Here is a 14,497-nt window from a genome sequence, read left to right as displayed (position 1 = left end):
CTGATTGAATAACACTAGGGATAGGCTACAACCCTTTCTCACTCCCTTCTCAATCACTGCTTCCCTTTCGTGCCCCTCAATGCTTATAACTGCCATTTGGTTTCTGTACAATTTATAAATAGCCTTTCGCTCTACCTCTCCTTAACCTATGTTCTAAAATAAGTCATAATGTTTGGGAAAACATAGTAGTGCTTTATTTTTTAATCCTAAGAGCAATTTTTAGAATGTGTCCCCTCAATAGCAACCACACTTCCATCTACAGTAAAAGTGTACTGAAATTAGATTCCATTTTACCATGTACATTTCCCAAGAGATGACTGTTACATGCATCACTTTTAATCAGACTAATAACAATAATTGCATTTCTTAACACAGAATTCAGATTTGAAGAAATTTTAATAGCAGACAAGGTTTCTAAATGAATCATGCAATTAGTAAACGTATTAAGGACTGATAGTTACTTGCAGATTTAACTTTATCATGAAATGCAGCTGTTCTTTCTGCCATTGCCTCTGCACAGTCAGTACATAATGTAACACGTTTATTCCATGCCAAGCCTATTTCATAAAAAATTCATTCAGGTGTTCTATCTGAAGTCCTTGCTCCCCAGGAGTGGCTGCAGTGTTATTTTCAGGCCTATGGTGTTCAGATTGCCTTTCAAGACTTGGAAGATCATCGTCAGGTATTGTGTCTGTTGTCTGAGGTACCATTTCACATGTGTCCTTTGTTACATGTACTGGGCTATCATCTTCATACTTGTGTCCTATGAAGCCTTGATGTTGCTTCTGTTGTGTCTTCAGAAGCTCGAGTGCTGGGTTCCAAACTGAACTCTGCTGGAAGCTGGTGTCCCAATTAATGAGATTCTCTGTGACTTTAATCTCAATAGATTCGCTGATGATGCTGTCCCAGTGTCTCACTGTTTTATGTTAAAATCTTGGCATCATTATACACTCCTGGAAATGGAAAAAAGAACACATTGACACCGGTGTGTCAGACCCACCATACTCGCTCCGGACACTGCGAGAGGGCTGTGCAAGCAATGATCACACGCACGGCACAGCGGACACACCAGGAACCGCGGTGTTGGCCGTCGAATGGCGCTAGCTGCGCAGCATTTGTGCACCGCCGCCGTCAGTGTCAGCCAGTTTGCCGTGGCATACGGAGCTCCATCGCAGTCTTTAACACTGGTAGCATGCCGCAACAGCGTAGACGTGAACCGTATGTGCAGTTGACGGACTTTGAGCGAGGGCATATAGTGGGCATGCGGGAGGCCGGGTGGACGTACCGCCGAATCGCTCAACACGTGGGGCGTGAGGTCTCCACAGTACATCGATGTTGTCGCCAGTGGTCGGCGGAAGGTGCACATGCCCGTCGACCTGGGACCGGACCGCAGCGACGCACGGATGCACGCCAAGACCGTAGGATCCTACGCAGTGCCGTAGGGGACCGCACCGCCACTTCCCAGCAAATTAGGGACACTGTTACTCCTGGGGTATCGGCGAGGACCATTCGCAACCGTCTCCATGAAGCTGGGCTACGGTCCCGCACAGCGTTAGGCCGTCTTCCGCTCACGCCCCAACATCGTGCAGCCCGCCTCCAGTGGTGTCGCGACAGGCGTGAATGGAGGGACGAATGGAGACGTGTCGTCTTCAGCGATGAGAGTCGCTTCTGCCTTGGTGCCAATGATGGTCATATGCGTGTTTGGCGCCGTGCAGGTGAGCGCCACAATCAGCACTGCATACGACCGAGGCACACAGGGCCAACACCCGGCATCATGGTGTGGGGAGCGATCTCCTACACTGGCCGTACACCACTGGTGATCGTCGAGGGGACACTGAATAGTGCACGGTACATCCAAACCGTCATCGAACCCATCGGTCTACCATTCCTAGACCGTCGTCTCACGTAGTCTGCACGCCCACCACGAACGCTGGTCCAGCTGAGGCGCCAGGTGGAAATGGCATGGCAAGCCGTTCCACAGGACTACATCCAGCATCTCTACGATCGTCTCCATGGGAGAATAGCAGCCTGCATTGCTGCGAAAGGTGGATATACACTGTACTAGTGCCGACATTGTGCATGCTCTGTTGCCTGTGTCTATGTGCCTGTGGTTCTGTCAGTGTGATCATGTGATGTATCTGACCCCAGGAATGTGTCAATAAAGATTCCCCTTTCTGGGACAATGAATTCACGGTGTTCTTATTTCAATTTCCAGGAGTGTAGTTCATAGAATGATTGAGTTCTAAACAATGCTCTGCAGTCACTGACTTGGTTGCCTGTCTCCGTCTGGTGTGCCTTTGTTGCTCTTTGCACCTGATGTCAATGGTCCTGGTTATCTGGCTGATGTATGCCATAGCACGTTCACATGGTACACGGTAAATGCCCAGTTTCTGTAGACACATGTCATCCTTCACATTCCCTAGCAGAGCCTTAATCGTGGTTGATGGATGGAACACACTTTTGATGTTATCTTTGAGGAGAATTCAGTTGATTTTGGCAGAAATTGGCTCAACATAAGGCAAATATGCAACCTGCTGCATTTCTTCTTGTACCTCTTCAGGAACCTCTGGTAGGGACACAGGGTGCAGTGCCTTTTGAACATCTCAAGAAGAGTATCTATTAATGTAGAACACAGATTGCGGATGTTCTGTCTCTGTTGCCAAACTAACAGGATCTGACAGAGTTCATGCCCAGTGCACCAGAGTTCTGAGTACATCATTTTTCTGTGCTGGGTTTTGGCAACTGCTGGCTTGCAGGTACAAGTCAGTGTAAGATGGTTTGCGGTACACACTGTGACTAAAGATACCATCTGCTTTCTCTTAACTAGTACATCTAGGAAAGGGAGTAGTCCATCCTTCCAGTTCCATGGTGAATTTAATGTTGGAGTGGCGTGAGTTTAGGTGGTCCAAGAAAACATTGAGCTTTTCCCTCCCACGGGGCCATATCACAAAGGTGTCATCCAAGTACCTAAAAAAGCATTTTGGTTGATCTGGGGTCAACATAAGTGCTTCCTCTCCAAATCTTTCCATAAAGAGATTGCCCACCATTTGTGAGATGGCTGCCCATTGCCACCCCTTCCATTTACTTGCAGAATTGACCCCCATACAGGAAGTATGTCAAGGTCAATAAGTGCCTGAGTAAGTCCAGGAGAGCACCGTCTAACTGTTCTCCAATCAGCTTAAGTGACTCATTCAGTGGTATGTAGGTGAACAGGGAGACCCTTTGAAACTGACCATAATATTAGAGTCCTTGATCGATAGCTGCCTGAGGTGTTGTAGGAAATCCTCTGAGTTGCAAATGTGATGGGCACATTTCCCCACATATGGAGCGAGCATCTTCTTAATGTGTTGAGCAGTGAAGTAGGTGGCTGTGCAAATATTTCTGACTACTGAACGTAGAGGAATCCCTTCCTTGTGTCTCTTAGGCAGGCCATTAAGTGTGGTTAGTACTGGTGCTTTAGCCCTTAGCTGTTTAATGATCTTTTCTGGAAGGCCAGTTTCCTTTATAAGAACCCTGATCTTATCATCTACCTTGTCTGTGGGATCCACTTCTTCTGGTGTGTATACCGGGTCATCCAGAAGTTGTCGCACCTTCCTGTCACAATCTGCCTTCCTTAGGACAATGGTAGCATTCCCCTTATCTGCTGGCAACACCACAATGTTGTCATCTTCCCGGAGCTGTTTGAGGGCCAACCTCTCATCACTGGCAATGTTTGGTTTGGGCAGCTTGGTTTTAGTGAGCACACGACGCATCTCTTGTCGGATTTCTTCAGCCTCACTAGCAGGAAGTTTCAGGGTCACCTGCTCTGCTGCATTGACGAAGGCTGCAACAGGAACATTTCTGTGGGTTACTGCAAAATTAAGACCCTTGTTCAATACTTTCAAGGTAGTCACGTCGAATTCCTTCTCGCTCAGGTTGAATCATCTTCTACATCTACAGTCTGTGTTCTACAAAAATGGACAATCTTCTTGAGATGTTCAAAGGGCACTGCACCCTGTAACACAACATAGGCATAAATACCAGACTCGTTCCATATTGGAACCAGTATCAGACAACACCTGAAGAATACTGCGAGACATACAGTTGAAATATCATGCAGGGAAGAATAAGCAGCAGAAACCCAATTATTCAACAAAAAATACATGTTTCACTGCTTTTGGAAATTCAACCCCTAGAGGGGTAAAATAGGGGATGAAAGTTTTTACAGAAATATTTTATTACAAAAGCATTTTTAAAACTAAATTACTGAAAATTTGTTTTTGGCTTCTCAGTTAGAAATAAAAAAATTTGTTTCAGTGATTTTTGGAAATTCAACCCCTGAGAGGTGTGAAGTAGGGGATGAAAATTTTTCATTGCGTTAAACCTCTGTTAAATCTAAATCTCTAGAAATTGGTATTTGTCTTGTAAAGAAATGTGTTTTAGGGATGAAAGTTCCTATGGAAATATCATCACAAGAACTCCAAAGGCAGGATTAACAAAGATCTCCAACTCCAGCTACCAGAGTCGCTTTTTGGTCAGAAGTACATTCAGAAAAGACCTTGTTTCTATGGCCTTCATTAGGGTGAAAAGTTTATAAGACGATGTAATTTGTTGACAGCATAAAAAAATCTGTGAAGAACAACAAAAGTCTGTGCAGTCCATACAGGCTGCATGAGTGAAGCAGTGGACGCTAAGCTAGTTCTGAGTATGTCAGTTTTTTACAAAGTTGGCTATTCATTTTTATTTTGTTAAGCATATTGTAACTGATCATTTGGCATGCTGGAAAATAATTTGCAAAGCTATGTCCCACCAGAACAAAACAATCAGTTTCACTGGAGTCAGAATTATTTTTCCATTGGAATGGGACATACAAAACATCTTTTGCTAAAACATCAGGAAGAATGTGTAGAAATGTTCTGTCTCAAATAAAAACTGAAATTCTTTCAAAAAAACTGGAGCATAATTTATAGTACTGTCATTTGCTACCAATTATTAGTGTGATTCGTCATATTCAATAACGGTGGCAATTCATTAAAAACATTGATCAGGTCTTCAGAACAGAGTACCATGAGAACCAGAAGTGACAAGTTTTCAGCATTATTTCAAACTATCATGTCAAATTAAAAAGTCACATCAATTGTATTACAGGTAACTTTATCTTTCTCCAGCCTTGAGTGGAATTTCTTTTTTATATTCAATTTGTATGTCACAAATTAATTAACACTGTACCAATGAACTTTAATCATAATAAAAAGTACTTCGTCTCAAATATTGTTCACACTTAAGAATTTAGTCACTCAGGATTTCAGCAAAGGAGGTCATTGGAATAGTGTTCATGCAGATGAATTTGTGTAGAAATCAGTATATTGATTGTTTGTATATGTGGTTAATACTAATTACACCAGTGAGTGGGGGCCGGTGAAGAAATGAACTTGTACAAAAGGAGTTGCCTAGGCAAATATTTGAGATGTATTCCTCCAGAAAATGTGGTAAACAAAATTTTTTCCTTCAGCTACTAAACAATGGTTATTTCCTAGTTACTTCTACTGTAAAACTTGGTGACATGAACACAGATTGGTACATTGATAGTATAATGTGCTTGTTTTTTCCTTTTACCTGCCTGCAAAACTTTCTTCAAAATTTTAAACAATTGTAGTTTTAATTAAGTTATCAACTGGAAAATGATTGACATTAATGTACAGAATTAGATATCCAATAACTCAGTCATAATTGTCGCTGTCCTTTGCTCAGGGTGATGACTGAAAGTGTGATATCAACCATCAGGTCAGAAAATCCATTTACTTAAGGTAGGAAATGACCCTGCAAACTAATGGCAGCAGAGGTTTATTTACATTAAATATATTTATAGTAACTCCACCATGGTGCTAAGACTCAGCTCTGTAGAGATTTGTGCCTCCTCAAAACACAAACTAGAAGCCTAGGGGCCATTAATTTATAATGCAAGTACACAGCTCAATTTTTTATTTTATTTTACATGACTAATTCCGTAGGACCAAATTGAGGAGCAAATCTCCAAGTCATGGAATGTGTCAGTACATGAAATTACAACATAAATGTAATAATAAATAAAATAAAATGTTTATAAACAAAAAAAATTCAACAATTCAAAAGTATCCTGCTCAAAAGATGACTGACAGAAATGGTGTAAGACTCGTCAATCTGTGTCGATCCTTCAATCTTCAGATAATGTCAACATTTTACAGACACAAGCCAAGTAAACAGAAGACTTGGTGATCAGCAGGCAATGTGTGTGGAGAGAAACAGATTGATCATGTAGCAATCTCTAGGAGAGCAGTTAAGTATATAATAAATGCTAAAGTACAGAGAGGTGCCCAGTTTGACTCAGATCATTACCTATCCAAGATCAAAATGAATTTCATCCCTTTCAATAAGGCCGTAGAAACCAGAAATAAAATTAAAAAATATGACATTGCGAAGCTCAAAATCAATAAAAAAATATTGGAACAGTACCACCAGCAACTGACATTTGAATCCCATAAATGGACGGACATTGCCTCCTAGATCCAACAAGCAGCTAATGCTGCAATCCTGACAGCTAAAAAGAGAAAGCATAGATGGTGGAATGAGGTTTGTGATGAGGTGATGAGGTGGTGGCCCAAAGAACAAATGCATGGAAAAAGTGGAAATCGACCAGGAGACCTGAAGATTTTGATGTATTCCATGAAGTTTGAAAATATGCAGCCAGAGCTCTACAAAGGGCTAAGCGATTGTATTAGAAACAGCAGTTAGAACAGATTGATCAGGATTTCTGGAAAAACAATGCCAGAGACTTCTACCAGATGTTCAAATCAAATTTGAAAGGATACCAAGCCCTTAGTCTTTGTTTTTGACACGTAAATGGAAAGCTCGACCTGACCAACAAAGAAAACTGCACGATCATGTCTTGTTATTTTGAAAACCTACTTAATTGTGATGAACTGAAAGGAAGATTCCCTGTATGTGCCCCGATGCACAAACTACCCAACTCATCTCCACCTAGAAAAGAGGAGATCAAGGAGATCATCAACAACCTTAAGAATAATAAGGCAGCTGGAGAGGATTCAATAGAGGCAGAACTACTGAAGCTGGCAAATAATGAAATTCTAGATGTACTAATCCAACTTTTTGAGGAGATCTAGGGAACTGGGATGATACCAGCTGAATCGCAGTCAGCTTTAATCCATCCACTACATAAAAAAGGTGATAAAAAGAATGTCAATAACTATAGGGGCATCTCATTAATATCTGTTCCATATAAGATTCTCTTCAAAGCGATACAGAACAGAATATAAGGTCATCTTGACCAACTGATTGGGGAATATCAAGCTGGTTTCCAAAAGGGCCGTTCTTGCCCAGAACAGATCTTTAACCTGAAGAACATCATCAGGTACAAAAAAACTGGAGGAAATAACAACGAGGTCATTTTTGTTGATTTTCAGAAGGTATATGACTCCATCGACCAACAGTCATTAATGAATATTTTGGAAAAGTTTGGGATAGATGATACATCAAGAAAGCTGATCAAACAAACTCTCACTAACACAGTGTCAAAAATAAAATTTATGGGTGAGACATCGGAACCCTTTACAATCAGAATGGGCATAAGACAAGGAGATGGACTATCCCCACTCCTTTTCAACTGAGTCTTGGAAAAGGTCATTCGAGAGTGGAGAAAATTGTTAGCCCAAGAAGGAACAAATGAAGAGTGGTTCAGACTTGGTCCTAAGGACAAAGGGGTGTACACTGACTGCTTGGCCTTTGCGAATGACCTGGCCATTTTTGCTAACAACTTAGAGTTAGCAGTCAACAAGATCGATAGGCTGTCAGAAATTGCTGAAAAAGTTGGACTCCAGATCTCTGTTCAAAAGGCAAAATATATGACGAACATCTGTGGTGGACCTGAATGAATGATCACCAGTCTGGGAAAAATCGGACGAGTTAAGAATATCAGGTATCTCGGTGAAGTCATCCAGGAGAATGGATTAGAAGAAGAAGCAATTAATGTCAGGATGAGGAAGTTAGACCAAGCATATCAACTGACAAAGAATAACTATAGCAAAAAGTCTATGAGTATAGAGGCCAAGTTGTGACGTCATAATACAGTTGTAAAACCTGAGGGCTTATATTCGTCCAAAACTTTGACCATGAATAGACAAGGTCAAGCTGAACAGGTGGAAAAGCAAAAGCGAGAGTGTAAGATATTAAGGAAAATAGTAGGTAATAGATAGGTTGATGGACAATGGTGAATGAGAGCAAATGAGGACTTGTGTAGCAAGAGAGAAGCTATCACAGCATCCATTAAGAAGAGATGATTGTTATTTTATGGTCATCTCATGAGGATGGATGGTAACCGACTAACAAAAAGAATTTGGAGTTCCATTCAATCTAAGAAAAAAAGGCCAAGATGCTTCGAAGAATGTGAAAAAGGTCTTAGGCAGATTGGTATCTCACAGAGAGAAATTCCAGACAGGAACAAATTTAGAAGATTGGTGAACAACTACAAAGGTTTTAAAATGGCATCAATGTCCAAGAGACGGAGAGGACCATTATCGGAAGAGCATAAACAGGCACTTCTTGGATATATATATATATAGGGAACATTCCACGTGGAAAAAATATATCTAAAAACAAAGATGATGTGACTTACCAAACGAAAGTGCTGGCAGGTCGATAGATGCACAAACATACACACAAAATTCAAGCTTTCGCAACCAACGGTTGCTTCATAAGGAAAGAGGGAAGGAGAGGGAAAGACGAAAGGATGTGGGTTTTAAGGGAGAGGGTAAGGAGTCATTCCAATCCCGGGAACGGAAAGACTTACCTTAGGGGGAAAAAAGGACGGGTATACACTCGCGCACACACACACATAACACAAGCAGACACACACACACACACACACACACACACACACACACACACACACACACACACACATATATATATATATATATATATATATATATATATATATATATATATATATATATATATATGAATTGGTTTAATTTTTCTAGGAACTCCTCGACAGAATAGAAGGAGTCACCCATGAGGAAACACTTCAGTTTCGATTTGACAGTGTGTGGATTATTGCTAAGATTTTTGAATTCTTGTGGTAGCTTACTGAAAATGGATGCAGCAGTATACTGCACACCTTCCTGCACAAGAGTCAAGGATGTGCGATCCACATGCAGATTGGATTTCTGCCTAGTATTAACTGAGTGAAAGCTGCTCATTCTTGGTAATACGCTGACATTGTTAACAAGAAACGACAATATCAGAATACCTAGACTAGTGAACAGGGCTTGACAAGAGGTTCGCAAACTGACACCACTTATCGCTCTAACTGCCCGTTTCTGAGCCAAAAATATCCTTTGAGAATGGGAAGAGCTATCCCAAAATATAATACCGTATGACATAAGCAAATGAAAATGAGCAAAGTAGACTAATTTTAGTGTTGAACAATCACTTCAGATACCGTTTGAAAAGTAAAAATTGCAGCATTAAGTCTTTGAAAAAGATCGCGAATGTGGGCTTTCCACGACAGTTTACTATCTATTTGAACACCTAGAAATTTGAACTGTTCAGTTTGACTGATCAGATGCACATTTTGTGAAATTAAAACGTTGGGTTTTGTAAATTGTGTGTTAGAAACAGTAAAAACTGAGTTGTACTGTGATTTAGCTTAGTTTATTTTTTACAAGCCATGAACATATTTCACGAACTGCACTATTTGAAACAGAGCCAATGTTGCACACAACATCCTTTACTACCAAGTTAGTGTCATCATCAAACAGAAATATTTTAGAATTACCTGAAATACTAGAGGGATATAATTGATATAAATAAGGAACAGCAGTGGCCCCAACACTGATCCCTGGGGCACCCCTCATTTGACCATGCCCCACTCAGCCCCACATCACAGCCCTTCTCAACACTGTGAATAATGACGTTTTGCTGTCTGTTGTTAAAGTAAGAAGTGAACCAATTGCGAGCTACTCCCCCATTCCACAATGGTCCAACTTCTGGAGCAATATTTTGTGATCAACACAATAAAGCGCCTTAGTTAAATCAAAAAATATGCCTATCATTCGAAACCTTTTGTTTAATCCATCCAGTACCTCCCGGACAAAAGTTGTTTCAGTTGTTAAACCACTTCTAAAGCTGAACTGTATATTCGACAGCAAGTTAGGTGACATAAAATGATCAGTTATCTTTAAATACACAGCCTTTTCAGTAAATTTAACAAATACTGATGGCATAGAAATAGATCTAAAATCGTCTACTTATCCCTTTCTCCGTTTTTTATAAAGCGGCTTTACTACTGAGTACCTTAATCGTTCAGGAAACTGACCAATCTCAAAGGAAAAATTACAAATATGGCTAAGTACAGGGCTAACACATGCAGCACAGTACTTTAATATCCTGCTAAGCACTCCATCATATCCATGAAAGCCCTTGGTCTTCAGTGATTTAATTATTGACTCAGTCACTCCCTTGTCAGTACCACAGAGGAGTATTTCAGGCATCAATCTCGGAAAGGCATTTCCCGAGAGAGTTACATGATTCCCTGTAGAAACTAAGCTTTTTATTGAATTCATCAGAAATGACCAGAAAATCATTGTGAAAGACTGTACATACACTCCTGGAAATTGAAATAAGAACACCGTGAATTCATTGTCCCAGGAAGGGGAAACTTTATTGACACATTCCTGGGGTCAGATACATCACATGATCACACTGACAGAACCACAGGCACATAGACACAGGCAACAGAGCATGCACAATGTCGGCACTAGTACAGTGTATATCCACCGTTCGCAGCAATGCAGGCTGCTATTCTCCAATGGAGACGATCGTAGAGATGCTGGATGTAGTCCTGTGGAACGGCTTGCCATGCCATTTCCACCTGGCGCCTCAGTTGGACCAGCGTTCGTGGTGGGCATGCAGACTACGTGAGACGACGCTTCATCTAGTCCCAAACATGCTCAATGGGGGACAGATCCGGAGATCTTGCTGGCCAGGGTAGTTGACTTACACCTTCTAGAGCACGTTGGGTGGCACAGGATACATGCGGACGTGCAGTGTCCTGTTGGAACAGAAAGTTCCCTTGCCGGTCTAGGAATGGTAGAACGATGGGTTCGATGACGGTTTGGATGTACCGTGCACTATTCAGTGTCCCCTCGACGATCACCAGTGGTGTACGGCCAGTGTAGGAGATCGCTCCCCACACCATGATGCCGGGTGTTGGCCCTGTGTGCCTCGGTCGTATGCAGTCCTGATTGTGGCGCTCACCTGCACGGCGCCAAACACGCATACAACCATCATTGGCACCAAGGCAGAAGCGACTCTCATCGCTGAAGACGACACGTCTCCATTCGTCCCTCCATTCACGCCTGTCGCGACACCACTGGAGGCGGGCTGCACGATGTTGGGGCGTGAGCGGAAGACGGCCTAACGGTGTGCGGGACCGTAGCCCAGCTTCATGGAGACGGTTGCGAATGGTCCTCGCCGATACCCCAGGAGCAACAGTGTCCCTAATTTGCTGGGAAGTGGCGGTGCGGTCCCCAACGGCACTGCGTAGGATCCTACGGTCTTGGCGTGCATCCGTGCGTCGCTGCGGTCCGGTCCCAGGTCGACGGGCACGTGCACCTTCCGCCGACCACTGGCGACAACATCGATGTACTGTGGAGACCTCACGCCCCACGTGTTGAGCAATTCGGCGGTACGTCCACCCGGCCTCCCGCATGCCCACTATACGCCCTCGCTCAAAGTCCGTCAACTGCACATACGGTTCACGTCCACGCTGTCGCGGCATGCTACCAGTGTTAAAGACTGCAATGGAGCTCCGTATGCCACGGCAAACTGGCTGACACTGACGGCGGCGGTGCACAAATGCTGCGCAGCTAGCGCCATTCGACGGCCAACACCGCGGTTCCTGGTGTGTCCGCTGTGCCGTGCGTGTGATCATTGCTTGTACAGCCCTTTCGCAGTGTCCGAAGCAAGTATGGTGGGTCTGACACACCGGTGTCAATGTGTTCTTTTTTCCATTTCCAGGAGTGTATATCTGACTTATCAGTAACAGATATATTTTTACTATGAACTGACTTTATATTGTCAACCTTGTGCTGTTGACCAGACACTTCCTTCACAACTGATCATGTGGTTTTAATTTTATCCTGTGAATTAGCTATTCTATTTGGGTACCACATACTCTTTACCTTCCTAATCACATTTTTAAGCACCTTACAATACTGTTTATAATGGGCTACTGTAGCTTGATTGTGACTTCTTCTGACATTTTGATATAATTCCCACTTTGTTATACTTGATATCCTTTTCCCAGTAGTCAGTCACCCAGGCTGCCTTTTACTGCTAGTATCCTGTTTAGAAAGTTTTAATGGAAATCAACTCTGAAAGAGCATGAGAAATGTTTAAAGGAAAGCTTTATGTTTGTTACCTTTGTTATCAGCACTACAGACATCCTGCCACTCTTGCTCCTTAACAAGGTTTAAAAAGCTCTCTATTGTCATTGGATTAGCTTTTCTACATAGTTTGTAATAATATATAACATTTGTTTGAGTACAGTAGCCTTTTAGTGTTAAAATTTGTGCATCATGGTTCGAAAGGCCATTCACCCTTTTACTAACAATGCACATCTAGTAATGAAGAATGAATAAAAATATTGTCTATGGTTGTGCTACTGTTCCCCTGCACCCTGGTTGGAAAAAAAACAGTCTGCATCAGATCTTATGAGTTTAGGAGATATACCAACATCCCTTTTCTTGCACAATCACATACAAAATTAATATTGAAGTGACCACATGTAACAAATGTTTGGTACTTCATATAAAGTGAACCAAGAACTTTCTCTAGCTCGAGCAGAAATGCTCTGAAGTCAGTGTTAGGGGACCTATAAACAACAACAATTAGAATACTTTCACTAAAGTCAACTACCCCTGCACAACTTTCAAATACCTTTTCAGCACAGTGCCATGACTCGTCTATAGACTCAAACAGAATACTGTTTTTTACATACATGGCCACTTCCCCACATCACACAGAACTCCTTGAAAAACAGCCAGCAAATCTGTATCCTGGTAAAGGAAGCCACTGAATTGTCAAATGACTTAAGTAGTGCTTTGATATACCAATATTGTCAGAGTCAACATCTATAAGCAGTTCACTAACTTTATCTCAAATATCTCTTATATTTTGATGAAATATGCTAATTCCTTCTCTGCTTGGATACCTGACTTCCTCTGAAGATGATTCTGTTGTTAGAGGGACTTTGTTTAAGCAGGTATACATATTAGATGACTTCAATGTAAAAAAAGGGCAGCTTTGACACCAATTACCACAGGAATTTTTCCATGAGTGATCCAACCACCATCCACTACACTGTCACCTTTAAGCTTCGCCAACCTCTCCTTCCCATACCTATTGAGCTGCAGGCCGTGCCTAGTGAAACTCGAACTATTGATAGACTCTGCTGGCACCACTGCAATGTGAGCCATGTCCTCCACCATCAGTGCCTTCTCCAGCATCATATTAACATGCCTAACAGCAGCATTAAGATGACGCCGATCATGTCGCTGAAACAGTTGCAAGAAGTTTGAGTAGCTATCTTTACCAGGTCACTACTTCATCATATTCCCTGTCCCTATCCGGACTATTCCCTGTTCCACCAACAGTCACTTCATGATCCTCTTTCGTAAAATTCCTACATAACTCCCATATGCTGTCAGTCACCTGAGCCAACCTTGCACTAGGCTTCACAATGCTGGTGACCTGGTACTCACACCCCGACACTTCCTTCAACTGCTGGCCCACACGTCTACTGTGCGAACTACCTGGCAGCAGAACCTTCTTCTTTCTGTCAGAATTTGCAGCTGACTTAGGCTTCTTAACTGCTGAGGACTGCTGCATGTGTCCTACACCTACCTCCACAATAGGCTCCTCTCCACTCAACTCTGACAGTTGGTCAAATCTATTGTGTATACATGAAGTACAACTGTCTGAATATATCCTCCTCCTAGCTGCCTTCTTACTGACTGCCAGTTCCCATTTCCCAACACCCTTCACCCTCCTCAACCTATCTAGTTCTTCCTTTGCATCTTGTAACTGCACCTGAAGGGCACAGATCTTACACTCCTGCTGCTCTGAAACTACACTGCTCTCTGAGACTGCAGATATGTGTGCAAGTTGCTCTTGCGTGAGTGTGTGTTTGTGTGCGTGTGTGTATGTGTGTCTACTGCTGAAAAAGGCCTTAATGGCCGAAAGCTATGATTGTGTGAACTTTTTATTTTGCCTATCGCGGCTCAGCATCTCCACTATATGGTGAGTAGCAACTTTCCTTCTCTCGTATTGTTACATTCCATCCCGGATTTTCTATTGTTTGATTCAATTAACATTTCTATGTGTCACACAGCAGAAGTTTAAATTATTTTATGAAGTGCAAGATGACATATAAAATCTGGAGTTAAAACATTATTTTCAT

Source organism: Schistocerca piceifrons, chromosome 6 (assembly GCF_021461385.2).
Source record: "Schistocerca piceifrons isolate TAMUIC-IGC-003096 chromosome 6, iqSchPice1.1, whole genome shotgun sequence".
NCBI classification, from domain to species: domain Eukaryota; kingdom Metazoa; phylum Arthropoda; class Insecta; order Orthoptera; family Acrididae; genus Schistocerca; species Schistocerca piceifrons.
The sequence above is the reverse complement of the archived record's forward strand: the minus strand, read 5'-3'. Positions refer to the sequence as shown.